The sequence below is a fragment of the Neofelis nebulosa genome, chromosome 4, assembly GCF_028018385.1.
Source record: "Neofelis nebulosa isolate mNeoNeb1 chromosome 4, mNeoNeb1.pri, whole genome shotgun sequence".
Taxonomy (NCBI): Eukaryota; Metazoa; Chordata; class Mammalia; order Carnivora; family Felidae; genus Neofelis; species Neofelis nebulosa.
This window is the reverse complement of record NC_080785.1, coordinates 146,229,408-146,251,521: the sequence shown is the minus strand read 5'-3', so window position 1 is coordinate 146,251,521 and position 22,114 is coordinate 146,229,408. Positions and strand designations below refer to the sequence as shown.

At 42.7% G+C, this 22,114-nt stretch overlaps 1 protein-coding gene across 12 annotated transcripts in view; it reads right to left on the bottom strand.

Annotated features, from left to right (window-relative positions):
* ERC2 (ELKS/RAB6-interacting/CAST family member 2) overlaps positions 1–22,114 on the bottom strand; it is a 936,036-nt gene that overhangs the window by 130,628 nt on the left and 783,294 nt on the right. The window contains exon 19 of one of the 12 annotated variants that reach the window (XR_009260861.1): positions 4,725–4,806. The exons of the other annotated variants lie outside the window; for them this stretch is intronic. The gene's annotated coding sequence lies outside the window, so the exon portion shown is untranslated. The remainder of the gene's footprint in view (positions 1–4,724; positions 4,807–22,114) is intronic. 12 annotated transcript variants of the gene reach the window in all.

Sequence of the window (22,114 nt, the reverse complement as noted above, 5' to 3'; positions counted from 1 at the left end):
GGAAGTGCTATTCCTTCTATTAGCGCTACTCCTTCTTCCTATTAATCTCAGGAGTATAGAATCATGTTGCAGAAGATGGAAAACCATGGGCCTGAGCTGCTAAAAGGCTAGCACTTCTCTCCTGAGTGCCTACTGTGTTTGAGGCACCACCTAGAATGTTCTCCCACCTCCAGTGTACAGAAGGAGAAGCGGAGCTCACAAAGCACAAAGACATGGCCTGGAGCAGAAACTGGCACCTAAGTTGCTCTGACCCAGGTCTGACTGACTCAAAAGACCAAGTTATGAAAAACTACTGTCTGCTCCTGGGCACAAATGGCAGCTGAGTACTCATGGGAGCCAGGCTTTCAAAGTTAGCACAGTTTGCAAACATTTTACTTAACTGATGTGCTCACTTATTTTATTTTTCTTTTCCATCTCCCCCACTAGACTATAAAATCAAAAGAAACTGATCTGTATATACAGCACAGTCCCTGGCACAACGTAGGTGCTAATTACATATTTGTAGAATTAATTTAAAAAGAAGAATAATGAAGATACTAGATAGTAGTAGTTGTCTGTGGGCTGGGCGTCAGGCTAAGAATTTGACATACATTATCTCAAAGGCTCCTCCAATCCCACACGTTAGTGACTATTATTTTCCCCATTTTATTGATTATAAAACTAAGGTTCTGAAAGGTTAACCCTTCTAGGCTAAGGTCAGGAAGCTAACAAATGGCAGAAGCAATAATTGAACCCAATTCTGTTAGGCTTTTAACCCAGATTCTTCTTACTCCATTCAGTTCCCCCCACACAATGATCGCCCTTGTCCCAACCCAGACAGTGAGTCCGTTGGCTGAGGGCCCTGTTCCTTCCACAACAAAAGTCATCTTTTCTCTTTCTCCCTAACCATGTTTGTTCCTAGTGTCTGGAAATTGCTCTCACCTATAAAATCAGGATAATTTTCCATTGTCAACACACATCCCCACCTCCTCCATGGGGTTTTTGTGAGAAATAACTCCATTTGCAACCATTAATTAAGTTGTTAAAAGTACAAGTGGTTTTTTCTCCATTTTTACATGGCTTCTCAAAAGGTTAATGCTGATTTCTTTTTCGGTGCAAACACAAGGAGCTCATAACTTTTCAATGGATTATGAAAGTTATTCCCCCAGGGGCTCGGCAAGGCAGTCATCACTGGGCATAGCTTTGACATGACGTCAGTGAATTCAGTCCTTCCCGTGCTAATGGTGGCTCTTAATAATATTATTGGAATTATTATTACCTTCAATTAAAAGGTTGGCCATGAATGACTTACTACTTCAGAGAGATTCCCCAAAGAATCACATTAGAGTTCGCCGTCTTTTTGCCAAAGGGCACCATAAGAACAGGAACTGTGGTCCTTGCCCATCCCCCAAGTAAATACATTAATTAATAAATACGCAGCATTCAAATATTTTATGTTTTTGGCTGGCTACCAGGTTTTAAATTGACTTCCTTAAAGGTGGATAGGGCTGGCTAATCACTACCACTTTGTTTTAGAAACTAAAACAAAAAAAAAAATCAAGAAAACTTGACATTTTTTCCTTCATTTTTACTCACCAAATTACATTAGAACAGTACAGCTACAACCTTCACAAAATGGCCCATCTCTTATCTTGCTGGAGACTGGGCAGCACAGGGGTTTCAAATACAATCTAAGGAATGGTCTCTAGTAAAAAGCACTTCTATTACATGTCCCTTGACAATACCTGTGGCTTGAGAACACCCTGGAGAAAGGCCTTCAAAGCCAGGTGAACTGCTCATTGGATTCAGGGTCAGTGAGCTGCCTGACTTGGCAAATAAGCTTAAAGCTGGAGGTAGTTCTCAAGGAAAAAGCTGGAACATGTAAGTTCACTCACAAGGGGGCTTTGACTATGCCCAGAATCTGATGCTCAGACACCATGGAAATAGGTTAGCCACCTCTGGGGAGACTAGGTCCAGGTGCTAGGACAGAAACCCTACCTTCCTCCTCAGAAGTGGTGTGAGCATGTACCCAGACCAATTGGACAGAGATGAGATCTCAAGGGTATGAGGACAATTCTGGGTGGGTCCTAGGTGCAGAATTACATGGAGGGATCCTTGAAATCAGGAAATACAGTGAATTCATACCTAGGAGAAGAGGGAAGCTTAGGTGCCCACAGTAGGGTAAGAAAGCATAAACTGGGGCCAGAAAGGAAGAAGATGCTGGGACACAATGTCTGGTCCACAATGGACACACACATATATGCTAAATGAATGAACAAATGAATGAGTGATAGGGAGAGGCCTAACATTCTGCTTGGCCTAAAAGCTCTGTCAACTTAAACCCATGTCAGCGGAGAAAGAATATCCGTGTGTAGCACCTAGGTTAATTTCAATACTTATATTCAAGAATATGCTCCCTTGCTTTTAACCCAACCAAACCAAAGCCAACCAACTTGTGTGAATTTATGGTACTTTTGTTCCTGTGGGTGTATGTGTGTGTGTGTTTAATCTTTGTTTCTAATAAAATTACTTACTTAACCCCCTGGGATGCTTATGAGTTTATCAAGGGCAGGAAGCAGATGTTTTCACACTTGGACCCAGGGTGAGAGAGAAGAGGCAGTATATCATTCAGATGAGGAGGCAGACCACAGAGGGCTGGAGCCTTGAGGACAGTCACATCAAACTGAGAGGAAGCAACTTTAGGAGGGCTGCCTGGGAAGTCCTACACTGCCTGATATTAAAAGATGCTACAATTCACAGGTCCTGTGTCTGCATTTTACCTCCCTTGGAGAAGAAATCCATGGCTGTGTTGGAGCAGCTAAGACTTGGCTTTGATTCTTTGTCTGCCTCCTTGGTGACAAACTTGGCCTCCCTGCTTCCTGGAGAGCCTGTTCCTTGTCCATCTGTCTTTGTCAATGAATGAGATTCCAAGTTTTTCAACAATGCTCCCATTCCAGGAATGGCTTTGCAGCCTGATTCTGCCCAAGTTTCTGACTGTTCTTGACACATGTTATTACTTTCTCTGCCATATCTTTCTAGAGATCCTACTTTATCCATACTCCTGGAAGGAGAAACCCCACAGACAGCTTGATCGGCCCTAACTTGCCAGAGTTGACTATACCAAGTGAGGACTCTTGCTTTAGGCAAGTATTATATCTATAAGGATAGCCAGTCACCTGGAGCTTGCAGCCTAGTTCTGAGATTGACTAATGAGCTGCTTCCCCTAGGGATTGAGAAAGAGGGATTCCAAGGGACTGAGTAATTCCATGAAAAGGCTGTGGGGACACGTAGGCTATGGCAAGAGTATAATGAAGGTAGAGGGGACAGAACAGATGAGAAAATAGACAGGTATCCTGATTTTCCATTCTCCAGATCCAGTCTTGTGCTGCTCGGCTATACTTCCTGCCCTTCAACTCTGTGAGAGTCTCCTGCAGGTTTTCAACATGTCCCCTGCAGCAGATGCTCTCTTTACCTGCTCATCATTCAGGACAGATTCTTTCTGTAGCAGTATCTTGGTTTTTTTCTTTTTTCCTTCAAGGAATCACACCTCACCCATTGTAAGACCTTGGGCATGGAACATGACATAGGCCTAACTAAGCCAAAATATCCTATTTCTTACCCACACAGTGATATGTTCATGGATGGGAACGGGGCAAAAATTGGTGGGATGAGTTTCATCTGGGGACTTTTGCTGGAACTATTAAGGCAGTGAGGCTTCCATAGATACTTCTGGGATATCTATATTATTATATAAATATCTAAGGCTGTTAGCAGATGTTTTTTATCTTATGGTGAATATGTTAGTGGAAGTCTGCTAAAGAATGAAGTATCTCTAGAGGAAAGCAAAACCAAGAGATGGTGACAGACAGAGTCCTAATGATTTTTTTTTAATCCCCTGAATCCAGCCATACCTGAAAACATTATATCTTGACTTTTCAGATACAAGGGTCAATATATTCCTATTCTCCTCTTTTAAAAAGTAGTTTGAATGGATACAAGATTACTGACTACTACATATTCCTTTTAGATTCACATAGCCTGGATAGGTCACTATTCTTTGCAGCACAGGAACCTTCCTTCTTAATCCTGTCCCCTTTTTTCTCCTACTACTTACCTTGTCAAGAAAAGCTGTTAAAAATGTATTTTTTCCCGAAGTAACTTTACTTTAAAAGATTTTATCCTTGTGAAGTTAAAATTTTAATTTCTCCTTAAATTTTTGTTAGCTCAACACAGAATTCAAAATTATATGTATATTTATACAATATTTTTCAATATGATCAAGGTGTTTTGATTAAAGGAGTGTTATTGGAGAGACATCAGAGAGAGTATTACCAAAGTAAAACTTGAGATTAGCAATTATCATAGACCTAGAATACAACTTTTCTTTTTATAAATAGAAAGCCAACCTAATATTACCTCAAATACTTCCTTGATATTGCTATTTCCTTCAGGACTGAGATTTTTCAAAATTGTATTCTGCCTCGAGGTAATCATTATGAGCATCAATTATCATCATGTGAATACAGAAGTCTGGTAAATACAATATTAGTGTTACAGTCTTGGGCATGTGACTCAAACTCTCTGTGCTTCAGGTTTTTTTTTTTTTTTTACCTGTAAAATGAGGATAACAATAATTCCTACCTCACAGGGTTGTTGCAAAGATTAAACAAGTTGATACACATAAAACACTCAATAGGGTATCTGGCACAGGGTCAACTTTATTGCTATGATTATTTTCTCATTACCTTTCAACGTATTACTGGATGAATGTATCTTTGTAGAAATTGGTGGCTCCCATTTGTAGTAAAATTAGACTTTAGTCAGCATCTAATGTTGAAGAGAAAATATTTAGAGAAAAGTAAGTATTGAATTTTAAATAAAATTGAGACTCCCATCCAAGTCTGGGTGGCTCAGGTCACGATCTGATGGTTTGAAAGTTCGAGCCCTGCATCAGGCTCTGTGCTATGTGGAGCCTGCTTGGGATTCTCTCTCTTTCTCTCTCCCTCTCTCTCTTCCCCTCCCCCACTCATACTTTCTCTCTCTCAAAATAAATAAACTTTAAATAAAATTGAGACTCTGAATTATAAATGCAAACCAGTTTTCACTATAAACATTAGGTCTCTGGGTTTCATGATACACAGAGAAAATAATGAGAGGTGAACTCACATATGTCCTCTAGACTTTTGGATGCTGGAGTGGGCTAATAAGTGACCACAGAGATATAATGATAAGGAGCCTTTGGGGCCAGGATGAAGGGGGGTCAAAGAGATGCCCAAAGTAGGTCAGAGGGAGAGAGAGCAGCAGGAGCCCATATGCAGGCTCAGGTCTGGGCCAGGCAATTTCAGTTGCAGCATCAGTGAGCTGCCAATAGGCTGGTTGATCTTGGCAGGCCACTGAAGTCCCAAGTACCTCTATTTTACCATCTGTAAAAATGAGAGGAATAATAATACCTCCTGTTTCTTCAATTTAAAATGAACATAAAGAGAATGAGTAGCACTTCTAAAGTTAGGAGTTAGAACATTTAACTGTTCTACAACAAACATGCATTTCTTGTGTGGTAAAGAAAAACAGCTTTGTAAAAGTTACTTATTAAGGAAATAATTAGTGTAGTATGTGAACACACAGGGCTGACCTAATATTATAGGAAATGTGAGGGCTTGGACCTTAGAAAACGCTGATGTTTGAAATGCAAGACTAGTCACTTACTATGACCTGGAGCAAGTTACTGAACTTTTCTCAAGGCTCAGTTTGTGTGTGTGTTAAAGTTAGGACAATATTGTACTCAATGGGAGGACTGTCAGCAACAAAAAAAGATAAAATATATAAAGTGTTCTGGCACTTAGTAGGGGTGTGTGTGTGTGTGTGTGTGTGTGTGTGTGTGAGAGAGAGAGAGAGAGAGAGAGAGAGAGAGAGAGAGAGAAATAATACATGACCGGGACATGGGGTGTAGACCAAGGCTATTAAATCTATGACCTAGTATCTATGATTCATGGTAGGCATCAAGAAGGTCGGTGAACCCCTTGAAAGTATTTTGTGCCTGTGGATTTTCTAGAAAGACAATCCTCAGTTATTATGTTTTCCATCCAAGGGTTCCATGAACTTGTAAAGGTTAAACATGCCTATATAGATAAAGAGATAGACCGATGTATACTTTGCTCCCATGTTGCCCACTGCCCCTAATCTAATTCTGAGTGCATAAACAGTGGTTATCTAGAGCGAATCTCCCCCATGCAAATATACCAGGTTCTCCTTTATGGAGGAAAACTGGAACCTGGAAGAAACTATCCCTTTGACAGAGACCAAAATTTCATAGTAAATAGTAATAGTGGGGAAGAGATTTGGTACTTTATCTTTTTTTTTTTTTTTTTTTTAGAGAGAGAGAGAGAGAGAGAGAGAGAGAGAGAGAGAGAATGAGAATGAATCTCAGACAGGCTCCATGTTCAGTGCAGAGCCTGATGTGGGGCTCGGTCTCAGGATCTTGGGATCACGATCTTGGGATCACGATCTGAGCCAAAGCCAAGAGTTGGACACTCAACTGACTGAGCCACCCAGGTGCCCTGGCATTTTATCTTTAAAATTGAGGCTAAAATTTTTAGAAATTACTACATATATCTTATTTTTTATAAAATTTAGCTTACAATGCCAACAACTCACTAGTTTGCATAAAGAACAAAAAGTAAAATATGTGGATTTTTATTTGGCCTATTTCTTTTCCTAACCAGGTTGTACATGATGTGACATCCTTTATACTTCCATGAGCACAGTTATAAAGAGGGTGGCATTCACAAACATATTCCAGACTTTTACCATTTTCCCAAGGATCTATTATAAGCCTCTAACATCCAGTCACTCACTAGGAAGCCCCTGGGCTGTGATCATGCTTACTGACTTTTCCTTTTTTAAACTGATAAGAAATTATCTTCATTTGTTAATAAATTTGCTTGTGACACAAACTTGGTTTCCAACATCACTTTCATCAACGTGATAAAATCTTGTGTCTTTTGAGAAATTTGCTTTTCATTTTTCATATGATATATAATCTATTTTCACTGTACTCTTGGATACTGGATAATCCAGAAAAGACAGATGTACAAAGAGCTGACTCTCAACACAGTGGGAGGCCCAGCATTAAATGGGGGAAGATGTCTAAATGAGCCTAATTTGATAAGTGGTCAATTATTTCATGAATGTTTTAATGTCATAGCAACTTTGGCTTTCCTACAATCTTTGAACCACCAGCTTCAGAGAGTAAATTTTTAGATAAAGGGAATTTAAGGAAAACCCCTGGATAGTTAGTAGAAACTGGTACCAAGTTGGTGAAGGGACAAAAAGGCCCTTTCAATGCTTCCTCCCATAAAAGCCATGTTGTGCATAGTGACTGATGAGGGAGAAAGAATACATTTCAGGCAAGTGTATGTTATATAAACCCCTTTAGGATCGGTCCATGAACTCCTGTCTAGTGGAAAATGAGGCCCACATTCCAAACCAATTTCACAAACCCCCCGCCTCCCCGACTTTGTTAATAACAACTCATTTTTACATAGGGGGTTGCCTATTCTGCAATTGTGTTATAGTGAATTTTTGCTTATTGTGTTTCTGGACAATAAGGTGTGCTTGTGTTCTCTTCTCACATATCAGTTTGCAGAAAGTAATTGCCCTGCAATTCTTAACCCAACCCCTTCATGCATTCCTTTCTGCATTGTTCTAGTTCGTTGTGTCTGTGTTGTCACCTGAGAGCTGATCTTCCTTGACTGAAGTCCATTCGAGGAGCACCTTTATCCTTCAAGATGTCTGGTGCAAAGATGGGCTGTTTTGACTGAACTAACAAAACATGTAGAGAACATCTTTTCCCAAAGTACTCTTGTGTTGCTTCCCCAAGAAAAGTCAGTATGTAAAATAAAACTGGTGGTATTCAGACTCATGACTTGGGTTTTTTTTTTTTTTTTTTTGGTGGAGGGGGGAGGAGTGTTACTTTATAAATATAACCCAAAGAATAATGATATTAATATTTGCTCATTTTTTAACCAACATCTTATGATGTGCGAGACACTGTTAGGCATTTTATAATACATATTCTATTTTAATCCTTATAATAACCCTCCCTGTATGGGTTTTATTTTTCTTCTGTAGAATGAAAGTTCCATATAGGCAAGTATTTTTCTCTTTTTGTTTATTGTTGCACCCCTGATGCCTAGAACAGTGCCTGGAATACAGCAGGCACCCAATCAATATTTGTTGAATAATGAATGAATCCCCGTTTTCAGATAAAGAAACTGAGCCACAAGGAGGCCAATTATAAGCAATTTGCTGAAGGGCATGGAGGTGATAAGGGATAAATGATATTTCAAACAAAATCTAATACCAAAACCCAGGGTCTTAAAAGATATGCTCTCTCCTCCATTCAATACATACACATCCACTCCCACAGTGACACCCACAAACACACACTGATACCCACCCGCACTTAGACACACACATGCAGAGGCTGCCCCAGCTTGTCCACTCCCTCAGCAAATCACTGGCCAATTGCTGAAGGGACAAAAACCCAACCTCCCTCATCCCAAGTCTGTCCTCCTCCAACAAAAGTCCTCCGTGGGCTCTTCTGTCCACAGTTCTCACTAGTTTGTGGTGACCTCCTTGCCCAGTTCTCATTCCCTGTGTCACCACCCCCGCCCCCTGAAGACTTTTAATTATAACCACCACACAGTCTATACTGTCAGGGAAAGAGCCTGTTTGGCAACAGCTGCGAAAGCTGAACTAAGTTATTTAGGGATTAATCCACTGCTGAATGTAGTCTTACAAGTATGGCTTTGGGGGAAAAAAAGATAAAAGGAGCTAATGCCGTTCGTATAAATGTGAACTTATATACAACACAGACGCAGGCACACCCACAAGTACGTGGACTAAAAGTTAAAATATGATTATCAAAGGATAAGAAGGACTTACAACTGTAATGTAAAACATTAAGAAATATGTCCCGGCTTTCTGTGTTCTGGAGGGATACAAGTGTGCTCTCAGCCAAGGAGAGGAGGGAAAAAAGAGAGATAGCAAATTGAAATATCTTTAGGTAGACTTAAACATAGCTTCAGAGATTATAATTCAGATCAAGGCTAGAGCTCCATTTCAACATTCCTTGACTGCTAGTAATATAACAAAGGCCTGCAAATTGGGAGGTACGTCCGCTTGGGTAGGGATGCTTATCTGATCTCAGCCCATCTTTCTTCATGTTTCAATCCCAGAACAGCTGCCCTCCTCTTGGTGAGAAATTCAGCAATGGCAGCCGAAAACCCAGCAGGCCAAAAAAACCACAGCTGACTGAGACCCAGTTGAGGCAGCTCCCCCACCCCGGGTGTGTGTGTCCTCTGCTGGGTGGAGTAGATGTGGGCTGCTGCTGGGACATCTCAGGTGGCTGCTGGCAGGAAGCTGCCACGCCCCACAGTAAGGTAGTGCCCACTGGTCCCCCGGTGGGAGGGGGTGGCAGGACAGTGACAGACAACGTGATCTTAAGAAGATGGTGGCTCAAAAGGGGCTTGGCTGCTTTGCCACATGTCCAGGCAGATTTCCTGAAGCTGGGGGGGGGGGGAGATGGGGGGGTATCTTTTCATTTACTTACTCATTTGTTTGCTCATTCACCTTCCATTCATTCAAATGTTAACAAAGCAATGCAGTGCATCAGTCATATGCACAGACTTGGAGGACAGATTTGGGTGGGACTTCCAGCCCTCACATGTACTGGCTGTGAGACTTTGGGGGGAGTTACCTGACCAAACTTCAGTATCCTCACCTACAGTAGAAATGATAACAGTGCCCACACCTCATAGGGCTGCTGCTAGGAGACTATGAGTTAGTTCCAGATAAAGATCTTTACATACTTCCTGGAGCATAGTAAGTGCTCAACAAATAGCAAACATTAGGATGAGGACGGCAGTCATGTCAGAGTCATCAAAGATCTCTTACACAGGCTGTTGCCTCCTACGGCACCTTGCATGGTGCTGACAAGCAGAAAAAGCTTACGTAGTAGTAACAAGATAAAATGTAAAAAGTAAGTAAGTCCTTAGGGCAAGTTCCAGAGAGAGCCCCAGAGAGAAAGAGAGACCACTGGACCTAGAGTTTCTCTACCAAAAAAGGATATCACTATCCCACTGTCTAGGTGTAGAGACGTGGCTGCTGCAGTCTGGGCACCTTCTAAGGGGCTGGAGCATACAAAGGGCTCCCAGTAGGTCAAAAGGAGAGAAGCTGTTTCTGCTGTCATGCTCCTTCAAAAGATAGCCTTTGTGGGTCACTGGAGGGAGGCAGAAGAGAGGGGGTGAAAGTGGGGTGGGGAGGAGACACATACTACCAAGACACTGAACAACTTGTTGCTCTGTGTTGTTGAACAAGGCTGAGCAAGGACATGAATGGAGGCTCCCTTTCATCTCTAATATCTCAGAACTTCAGGCTCATCTGAAAGGCCAGCTCCCTGAGAATGTCCTGAGGAACACAAGTTCTACAAGGTGTCCTCCTCAAAAGCATTCCAGGGCCACATACATAAGTACATTTGTGACATGCGTCAGACTATACCTCCCTCTTAGAGTCTGAGTGCTCATTAGCATAGTAAAGGCTCTGAGAAGTCCTACAACAATCTGCTTAGCTTAGTTTAGTTCAAAATTATTCAAAATAGTTATTTAATAATACCTATGTCCCAATCCTCTCATTTCATATATAAAGGAGGAGTGTAGGTCTACAATGAAGAAGAGGCTTTCTCAACATCAAACCACACAGTCAGAGAAGAGCTAAATCTGATTTCTAGTTCTGGTGAAGAAGTCTTTGCCTTCCTCCTCCTTTCTCCATGGAGCCAGGACACCCCTGGTCTGTGCCACTGCTCCTCGAAGTAGGTGGTGATGATGCTGACATTGCTGTCAAGCAGAAGTCATTCAAAGTGACTGCCTTATAACACACTGCTAACAACAAATCTTAAAAGCCCAGTCTGAAATGTCCGGCAGGGAACAGATTGTAAATCCCAGTTTTTGGAAGACATGCAGGTGGGTAATTGGAAGCAGGGGAAAAGCACAGGATTCAGTATCCCAGGATGTCCACTGCCAGAGCTGGCCACATGCACTGAGTCACAGAGCCTCAGTTTCCTCATTGAGAAACAAAAGGATTATCTTTGAGTTCTATTTGTGATTCCAGAGAAGAAATTCTTGGTAGAATCCAGGTTGACTACATGGTGTTCTGGGGAGCCCCAAATCTACCATTGCAACTCTTACCCCCCTCCCCACCCTTGGTGATTGTTATGCTTCTCTGCCTCCTCACATAGCACAGCATCCCCTGCTCAAAATCCTCCCAAGACTCTCTAGTTGTCCAGGAAGAACACTCAGCCTACTTTCGCTGGTCTGCATACCTACGTACTTACCTGTGTACTTAGCTACTGCCTGCCTCTCCAGTATCATCTCTTACCACCTTCCCTTTCCCACCTGATCACTTCCACCCTGGCTTCCTGCTGCTGGCTCCCTCAGCTCTGGTGTCACATTCCTCCATCAGCCTTTTGGACAATTTTATCTGAGGCAGCATCCTCACCCTTATGCTTTTAAATTACCTGCTTAATTTCTGACTCCTCCCAAGAGAATGTAAAACCCTTGAGGGCAGAGTATTGTTTGTTTACTGCTCTATACTACTGCTTGTTTAGGCACAAAGACTGGCAAAAAGAAGGTGGCTGGTAAATTTCAGTGAAGTGAAGTGAAGTGAAGTGAAGTGGAGTGAAGTGAATGAATGGATGGATTCTTTGCCAAGAAAAAGATGGCTCACCCTTTTAAGATGCAGGTGAAATAAAACTGTCTGAATTCTCAGGCAGAACTGAAAAGCTACCTGCTTTGTTTTCCCAAAGCCCTTTTTGCTTGCCTCTCAGAGGACAATGAATGCAACTCTGTCCTCTCTGCTTTCAGGGCACACATCTGCTTTGAGGGCAGGGACCAGTGTGTTGTCCTGTAAGTCCTAGGCCTCCTGCAGGTCCTCCACAGTGCTTAGAGAATTAATGAATTGCTCTTCTAGAACCCAAACATCTCTGTATTCACACAATCAAGGGTTTGCTTCCTCTCCAGGAAAGATAAGCCAGAGGAGTTTTAAAGCCTACGTTTAAACTGTTTACAACTCCGTGTCCGTGTGTGTGTCCCCCAAGAGAAAGATCATCTGGAAGCCACGTGGTCTAGTGGAAGGAGCATTTAGTGGGAGCCTTGCATCTTGGGTTCTACTCTCAGGCCTTGCTTGAGCTGGCCCATTCACCTCCCTGAACCTTTGCTATCTTGTTATTAGAGGGGAAGGGGTTGAAAAGCCTGAAATCTGAACACCCTCCTAGTCCTTACTTGCTTTGCCTTTGTGGCTCAGTCCTCCATATTCTCCCTCTAAACAGCCCATACATGTGATGTGATAAGGGCCATGTCTGATAAGGGTAGCCAAACAAGCATTTTGCTAAGAAAAATGTTAATGTTAAAAAAAAAAACACCCCAAGTCATCCATTCTGCTCTAATTGGTGTTTTAATTCAGACTGCATCTGCCATGCACAAGCCTGTCCCAAATGAGGGGACTTACAAATTTGCTAAGGGTTCAGGACTTCCCACAGATTGCAAAAAAGTCAGAATCACAGCAGCTCCAAAGCTCCAAACCCTATTGCATTTCATTCTACCCAGCCCTGCAGATGAGCTTCAAAGCCTGCTTGGTCAGCAAACATTTCTGCTGGCCTGGAAAAGCTCTGCAGTTCTTCCTAGCCATTCCCTACTAGGACTGGGACACCAGAGCAATGAAGAGTGGGGATAAGCCATTTTCCATTCCTGTGAACATTTCAGGGCCTGGAGCCTGCCTTCTTTCAGATTCCATGGACCTTTGCTAATTTGTATGACAGCTTCAATGTAAATAGGACACATCTGCATGGGTTAAAAAAATAGCCACTCATTGTAAAGGGCAGTGCACTGTGTTTATTTATTATCTACAACTGGAAATCAGGTTCTGTTTCTGGTCTAGGACAGCTGATGGTTTGCGACAACCTCCAAGGCATTTTGGAATAGTTTTAGTTGACTATTGACTTTAAAAAGCATTTTATGCTCATTTTATTTTCCATGATTCTTTCTCAACTACCCAGCTGGGAGAAGAAAATGAGCATCTATAAAGGCGGATATTTACAGTATGCGTATCTCATGTACCTCATGAGGCATACACACCTGACAGATGTCAGCTGTCTGGTGATGACCACACTCCTCTTCATAGTATTAATAATGCCTATTTGCTGGGCAGGTACTTAGTGCCAAGTAAGGGCTTCATGGACCTTCTCTCCTTTAGTCCTCTCAATCACCTTAGGAAGCACATGTCATCGTTTTCCTCAGAAATGAGGAAAGTGAGGCACAGAGAGAATTAAGCACACTAAGACTATAATACCGGAAAGCACTGGGATTGGATTTGAGTCCACAGCCTATGTTCTTAAGCATCTTAGCATCCTGTAGTAGCCTCACACTTAGCTACCAAGCTGGGCTACCAGTTAAGGAATACAAAGGAGTCTAAAGTTAAATCTGGGTGGGTGGGTAAAGGAATTTATTTAAAAAAAGGTGTAAACTCAGGTTTGAAAAACACTTCTTTAGTTTCAGTTCAGAAGGATGTCTTTAGTTTTACTCAATGATCTCTCCTGAAATTGATTACACTTTATACACATATGTCCCATGTATATGTATACATCCAAAATCACTATTTCTATAGTTATTTTTTTATGAATTCCTCTATCATTCACCTAAATTCTATTGAATTCAACAGGTAAGATAATAAAAGATTATGCCTACCAGTAATAATGATGACAGACCAGTAAGTAACATTTTTAGTTATTTATCACAGCCTGAAAATGTAGGAAGAAATATGAGAAGTCATCTTGAAAATTGTAACAAATTACTGTAATCTGTCAAAAGAGCACCATAAAACAATGACAAAGATAATACTGATGTGGAAAGATGTCCAAACTACATGAAGTGCAAATCAGGGAGTTATACAATAATTTACATAATACAAACTCATTTCTTATGAAAATGTGTGTGTGTGTGCATGTGTGTGTGTGTGTGTGTGTGTGTGTGCATGCATAAGTCTATAAGAATCTCTGGAAGGGCACAGAGTCAGTGGATTTAGGGATGTTGATGAGGGAACTTCCACTTTTCACTTCAAGCATTTCTGGTATGTCTAACTTTTTATGAGCATGTATTTTTAATTTAAATAGCAATAAAGATGACATTTAAAAGCACTCCCAGCCAGCTGATACAGGCAGCCCAGGTCACCACTGGTGTGCTCTCCATGGTGGTTCCTGCCATCGAGGCCACATCTGCTCTCCCAGGTCATCTACCTGCTAGCCCCTCTGTCTTGGAAAGCCCACACCATCTCAGAATACCAGGGTTGGCGAAATCAGCTAAAATGCCCCGAGCATCTTTCTGTGTGATTCTTCAGCTACTCAGGTCTCCCTCCTTTTCATCCTCTTCCTGGCTACATGTCCTCATGGCTTTACCCTCTGCATGCAGCAAGGGCAAAGTTGCCAGGAACTGCTAGCACCCCAGACAAGGGTGTTGAACTAGTCATCTTGATGAGGAAGGCTTACTCCAAGCCAGCTGGTCAAGAGGACATTAAAGGAATGCACAGATCTCAGCTCCTCCAGTCAAGCAACCCTCTAGGCTCGAGTACCCCCTTTGCTCTTGGCCTGTCCAACTGGCCCACCTATGCTAAGCTCTGGTGTGAAAAGCTCGCATGCTTGGTTTTTCAGAAGGTGCGCTGCCCAGCTGATCTGCAGGACACACATCAGGTGCCGGGTGGCAGCAGCTGCCAATCAGACGGCTTTTCTGCGTGAGCCTACTTCCCCCGAGCTTTGAGAACGCGGTTTCCAATCTGACTTTCATGTTTCAGGGCTGAAGTTTCAAGGACGCATCTGGACAAAATATGCTTTCCATGTAGGCCAATTTATTTATTTATTGCTTATGACATTGTACTTGGCAGCTAAGGAGATATAAAACAATTTGAACCACTCTGCAGAAAACGGTTGCAGAGTTGCCACTGGAGACCCCAGTGGAAGATAATGGAGGAGAATGGAATCTCGCAGATCTTTCTGTAATTGACAGGCAGAGCCTCAGAGGCAAGCGCGGCCAGCGGGCATTCCTGTTAGGAGCTCACTTACATCTCTTTCCAGCCTCAACTCCTGCTTTGGCACAAGCAGGAGACCAGAGGCATGTGTTGGAAGCCTCATCTGACAGGACAAATGAAGCCAGTCTGAGGGCTTTTGCCATTCACCCCTCATCACTGGGGCAGATGGAATGTTTTAAAGGGTCTCTTGAACACTTGTTAATGCAGTGGCTAATGCTGACTGCTTCCTTCGGCCCTTCTCCTGTTGACACTGTCTGTGTCCAACTGCTGATGCTAGTCTGCCTTTGCCTGAGGACATCTACAGCCCCCCAAGGCCCACCCTACACAGGCTTGTGGCAGGTGAGGAGTGTGAAGGTACTGATGCCCTGGGGGAGCAGCCCTCAGCCAGTGACTGATGGGAGAGAGTATATACATACCCCAGCTCTCTCACCCTCCTTCTCTAGGTAGGTCTCTGAGTTCTGTGTCCTACACTGGCTCCCAGAGGTTCCCTGTGGGATTAAGCTCCTAAGAGTCACCAGTTCCTCATAGTGGTGATTCCCTTTATTGGCTGCCTTCCCATCCCTGTCCCACTCCCTCACTGCCCTATTAATGTTTCCAGGGATCTGTCACTTCCTCTCTCTCTCCACCACTCACTCTGCTTTCTGGGTACCCCAAACATCAACATACCAGCTTGGCACTTCTTTTTTCAGTACTGAGACTCATTGGTCTGCTTGGGTCACGTGCCCATCCCTGAACCAATCACTATGGCCCAAGGGATGGCTCCCTTGGGGAGTGATGGGAGTCTGGGGGCAGAGGATTCTGATTGGCTGACTTGAGTCATGTGCCCATACCCAACACAGTGTGGGCTGCTGGTATCAGAAGAGGGGGATGTGGGGGGGACAGATTATGGGCAAACCAAAGCAGTGCTTAGTAGCCATACACTGCAGGCAGTAGCAGGCACTGAATGAATTTCACACAGTTGCTCATGCAAAATCTCTCTCCCCTGTTGCAGTTACAGTGAAAAGAAGAGGATGGAAAGACCATCACCATGTAAGTGGATCTGAGTAACCTGACTTGTCAGCCTGAGACAAGGCTTAGCCATGGGGCAGGGGGTGGGGTGGGGAAGGGGCAGAGTCGGTCATAGTAGCCACACAGGTGTTTAACCAAGCAAGTGCTGCTAAGTCCTAAACCCACAGGCTTTTCTCAGGGTCCAGTCCCAGCTGACTGGCAGCCCTGACATGACACGTCAAAGCCAAGTGTCAGGACACCTGTCAAGACATCACAGCAACTCAGGGCATATGGGGTGGGAAGTTTATAGCTGCACTGACCCTTCTCCAAACACACAGAGCAACCTGCACCTTCCACCTTCAACAGAAAAGCCACTCTTCCCTGCAGAAAACAAGGGCACAGGGAAAAAAGTGAACATTTCAAACTGTGTATCATTTCCTGTTTAGTAAGGGCTTGGGACAAAAGCAAACTTTTGTTCTTTGGTCAGCATACTCAAAACAGCCAACAGGAGTCACCTGTTCTGAAAGCCCCAAGTTGCCCATCCATAGGGGTGCGCTTGGCTGCCTCAACGCAGCAGAAAGATGTGCTTCTAGGCTGATCCCCTACTCCCCAGGCCTTCCACAAATTACAAATTATAACCCCATCTCACCTCCACAGACACTCTGGCGTGTCAGCCCAGAACGATACTTGGATGACGATTTAGCCAAGTCAGGCCTGGCTGTCATCCTAGACTCCCTCCCGTCCACAACCAAATACTGTTGGCTCTCCCTCCCAGATATCTCTGGAATCCAGCTGCCTCTCTCCATCTCTAATCCTACCCTTCCTTTATACATACCACACTTCTCTAGCTGCTGAACAGTATCCCTGTATCCACTCGCTCTCCTCCATCCATTCTTGACCTTCCATCAGAGGGATCCTTCTAAAGCATCCACATCTGATTATGTCTCTGCTCAGCTTTTTCTTTCAATGGTTTCCCTTATAATAAAGTTCACACTTGTTAAATAGTAGAAAGTCTTTCTGACTTCAGTCCTTGCTGATATCTTCAGCCTCATCATCCTTTGCCATTCTGACTCTTTGCTGTCTATACTCCAGATATATTTATGAATATATGTGTAGGTTTCTAGACCAGATCTATATTATGATATTCCTTTTATTTGAAACATTCCCCTCTACCCCATATTTTCCTGGCTGCCTTCTACCTTTCCTTTAGGCTCCAATTTAGAGGCCACTCTTTCTGGTTTCTAAATCTGGATTTGGCACCTCTTCCATATGTTCTCATGGCATCCGGTACCTCCTCCATCTCAGCATCTTTTGTACCAGCCTGCAATTACTTGCTTATCCATTCTTTCTCTAGCCTGGAAGATTCATGAATATGGAGGTTGCCTTATTCATCACTGTACCCTCAGCTTCCAGTGCAAACTGGCACATGAGAGAAGCTCAGTTCATATGTGTTAAGTGTTTAAATATGTGATGGAGGGGCGCCTGGGTGGCTCGGTCGGTTAAGCGTCTGACTTCAGCTCAGGTCATGATCTCACAGTCCGTGAGTTCGAGCCCCGCATCGGGCTCTGTGCTGACAGCTCAGAGTCTGGAGCCTGCTTCTGATTCTGTGTCTCCCTCTCTCTCTGACCCTCCCCTGCTCATGCTCTGTCTCTCTCTGTCTCAAAAATAAATAAACGTTAAAAAAAAATTAAAAAAAAAAATAAATATGTGATGGAACGAACGCGAGGGGTCTTGCATGCTCAGACTTTCCATTAGCTGAATTTGAGGTCACACTTTCTGCACAGACAACTGAGATCAAATCAGCGTACTGCCCCCCCACCCTGAGATAAAATGTCAGTTATGCCCCATATTTGTTTCATTTGATACTCCTTTTGGCTCCTGATGTTTATGTTCAAGGTATAAAAATGTCTCCATCACAACTTTCACCTCTAGAATTGAGTGCCTGGTGCAGGGAAGAGAGCACAATCTTTAACACAATCTAGAGCAAGTGGACCTCCAAGGATTTGAAGAGAAATATAAGAGTGTGCACTGTGCTTTGGCTTCAAGAGTCTGGGTGTGGGGGATGGGCAGGAGTTTGTTTCCTTGACCATCCAACTTTGATTTTTTTTTCCTCCTTGCTCAGCATATGATGGTGTAGTATTCCAAGGGCATTAAAACAAGGTCAAGAGGTTTTATGTGACAAAAGGCATTCTTGGATGTGAATGTTTAGCAAGAGTTTAAATATTAGTGATTTTGCCTATGGAAGCATATTAATTGCAGGGGTGGTGGTGGTATACACCACTGTGAAATACAGTGTTCGTGTGTGTACATTTGGGTGTGATGTTCCATAGATAAGGGGTTGAGTCCAGCCCTGTCATTTAGAAGCCGTGTGATTCCTTCCCAGGTACATAACCTCTCTGAGGCCCAGTTATCTCATCTATAAAACTGTATAATAATAAACGCACCAACTCTTGCAGGGCCATTTGTAAAGAACAAGGTAGGGAATGCACCAGAACACCTCGCACCTATCACATGTAAGCATTTAGAAAATGTGAGCTAATCTTCATATTATAACACTGGACCCTGCCCTGCTTCAGATGTTAGGAAATAAGAAACACCAGCCTGCCCTATGGGTCTATTTCTGCTATGCCCAACACATAGACATTGGTTCAATCCCTGTATTCATTTTTTATTGTTGTCATGACACATTACTGTATATTTAGCAGATTAAAAAATCCACTTATTACCTGTCTGTTCTGGGTCTCCCAAGACCAAAATCAAGATGTTGGTAAAGCTGCTGTCTTCTCTAGAGGTCTGGCATTAATCTACTTCCAAGCTCATTCAAATCCTTGGCAGTATTCAGTTCCATGTAGTTGCAGGACTTTCCTTGGTGGCTGTCTGCTAGGAGTCATACTTAGCTTCTAGAGGCCTCCTGTATTCTATGGCTCGTGGCCCATTCCCTCCATCTTCAAAATCTCTCATACCTCTGACCTCTCCTTCCACCTCACCTCTCCTTTCTCTTTCCTCTTCCACTATATTTCTCTGATTCTTCTGCTTTTCTCTTCTACTTACTTTAAGGTCCTGTGTCATTGCATTGGGTCCACCTGGATGACCTAGGATACATCCCTTATTCAAGATCAGCTGACTAGTTACCTTAGTTCCATCTGCAAAGTGCCTTCACCCAGTGTCTGCATTAGTGTTTGACTGAATACCCAAGAGTGGGAGTCTTGGGGAGATGTCTATGGATTTTGCTTACCATACCCTGTTAGTTTTACTTTAAAAATCTGCTTCAAAATCCATGTCAACACAGCACACACACTAGGTGTTTAGTTCTGGCTGTTTTGTGAAGTTGGCTCAACTAGGAAGAAAAACATCAGGAAGTTCTTTTCAAAAAGAATAGCCGACCTCCTTGCCCAAGAGACTAACTATTCTGTTCAGTATGGAGTTTTAAATCCATTTATCAGGGAAACTCCCTTTATTCTTCTCTTTTCCACTTTCTGCCCAATAAAATACATATTATTTTAAGGTATTTAAATATTGTAGCTCTAAGGTTTTTAATCTACGATGCTCAACTCCAGCTTTCAAATGTCAGCCAGCAGTGTCCAAACATAGGAGACTCTTGGGCAATCCGGAATTAATTCAAACAAGACAGCGTGGGCTGAGAAACTTGAGATTCAGGTTGGAATGTATTTGCCAATTGGCAACTGATCCCATTCTCATCAGCTTACTAAACCCATTTGATGTAGAAAATTAAAATTCTGGGTCTCTATTCTACAGAAATACTTGCAAATATGCAAAGACATATACACAAAATTGTTTACCACAGTCTTGTTTGTCATAACAAAAATGGCAAACAATCTAAATACCCACCAAATGTGACTAGTTAAATAAACTTTGGCAGGAGAATTCCATGGAATATTGCTATAGCTATTTGAAAAGAATGAGGTAAATTCATATGTACCTAAATGGAAAGCTTAGCAAGGCATAGTTATGTGAAAAATGCAAATCACAGAAGAATCTGTATAATATGATCTAGTTTGTATTAGAAATGAACTTTGTAAATGTACATATATTTTGCAAATGCATACAAAGGGCACATCTGCCAATGGATTAGTGTATGCTGCTTCTGGGGTAAGTGCGGAGTTGGGGGGTAGAGGGAAAGGGGCATTCAGGTTTTAAGCTGCTTACTTCAGTATAGCTTAAATCTTTTACAATGAGAAATGAGTCATGAATTAACTGTAGACTAGAAAAATTGGGTGAAATATACCAGGTTAGACTTACCACTGAGAAGTAGGGGCATGTAGGACTTCTACAAATGGGACTTGAGAAATGGTCTTATTTGAAAGTGTTTCAGAAATCAAAGCCTGCCAAAGTGCTAAAACAAATAGTCTCTGAGCATTTCAGCTGGAAATTCCATGCTTATTTTTTGTGTTTTTGTTTAAAAATTTTTCAATGTTTATTCATTTATTTTGAGAGAGAGAGAGTGTATGAGCAGGGCAAGGACAGAGAGAGAGACACAGAATCCGAAACAGGCTCCAGGCTCCGAGTTGTCAGCACAGAGCCCAATGTGGGACTTGAACCCATGAACTGTGAGATCATGAGATCATGACCTGAGCCAAAGTCAGACTCTTGGCCCACTGAGCCACCCAGGTGCTCCTGGAAATCCCATGCTTATTAATTGCTACAGTAGAGTAAAGCATAAAACAGGCTGGACAAGAGAAGATAGTTTCTAGATAACGTGGCCTTCCACAGACCTGGCACATAGTAGGAGCTCAATAAATACTTGAAGAATACAACACATGGCACTATTCGATTTGGGGAAGTATGTTACCTGCCTTTGATTAAGTCAAGCTTACTAAAACTGTAGTGGACATATATACCAGATTTAACCTAATCTCAAGAATGGATGGACAGAAGGGAAATGATTCCATTATAGAATATAGGCAAGGAAGATCTGGACTACAGGCAATCCTGATGTACTTTAAAATAAAACAAACCAAAGAACCCCTTGCAAAACCAGATTCTCACTCTATGCAGCCCCCAAGGATAAAGCTCTTACAACATGCATGCCAGAGTAGTCTGAGAAGAAAGGGCTCAGAAGAGGAGGAAGTTCGCCATAATTCCTATCCCTCCATCTGTGGAGTTCAGGGGCTGGAATAAATGATTGTTAAACTCCCTCCCAGCACCCACCTTCCTGAAACCTGTAAGTGGCTGCTCTGGTGGCCAAGTAGCTTCAAAGGAGCTGGAATCTGTTCCCTTAGCTTCAAAGGAAGAGAGCCTTGGAGTTGCATGTCAAACATCAGAGTAAACCTAAGCCTAGCCCTCACTTTCTCTGCAGATCACCAGTCAGGAGCTGAGCTGCAGGAGTCAATGTGGCCCCTTCGTTCTGAAGGGCCAGTTGGGAAGGGAGGCAGAATGTGGTGAAATGTCACGCATGCCAAGGTCTCAAGCACAAAACTCTGCATTATTTGTAGCTCTTAAAAAGTCTTTTTTTTTTTTTTTTTTTTTTTTACTTTTACTCTTTTATTCTGTTATAGCCATAACTTCACTTGGACTTTACCAATATTTAAGAAGTGACTAAGTAAATAAATACATAAAGTGAACATGAGAAACACACTGGCCCCTGGACTCCAAGCTGGGGAATTCAGGGAACCCCATTTCTGGAGATGTAAGCATACTTTTTGCTGCTCTTGGCTTGTTTCTGCCAACAACTGAACAACATTTTGTAGTGTGACTATCCTGCGAGCCATCAACTTGTTTCTAAATTGTACCAGATGCTCATGCTCTAACTCAACTTCATGTTTCCATCAAATTTTTATGTTTTGATGATGTACACCCTTGCCATTCAAAGTGTGGTCCGCACACCAGCAGCATTTACATTGCCTGGGAGTAGAGTTGCCAGATAAAATATAGGAAATTCAAATTTAACTGGGCATCCATCTTTTTTTCCCTCTCTAAATCTGGCAACCCTACCTGAAAGTCTGTTAGAAATGCAGAATCTCAGGCTCCACCCAGAACTGAGGAATCAGAATCTGCC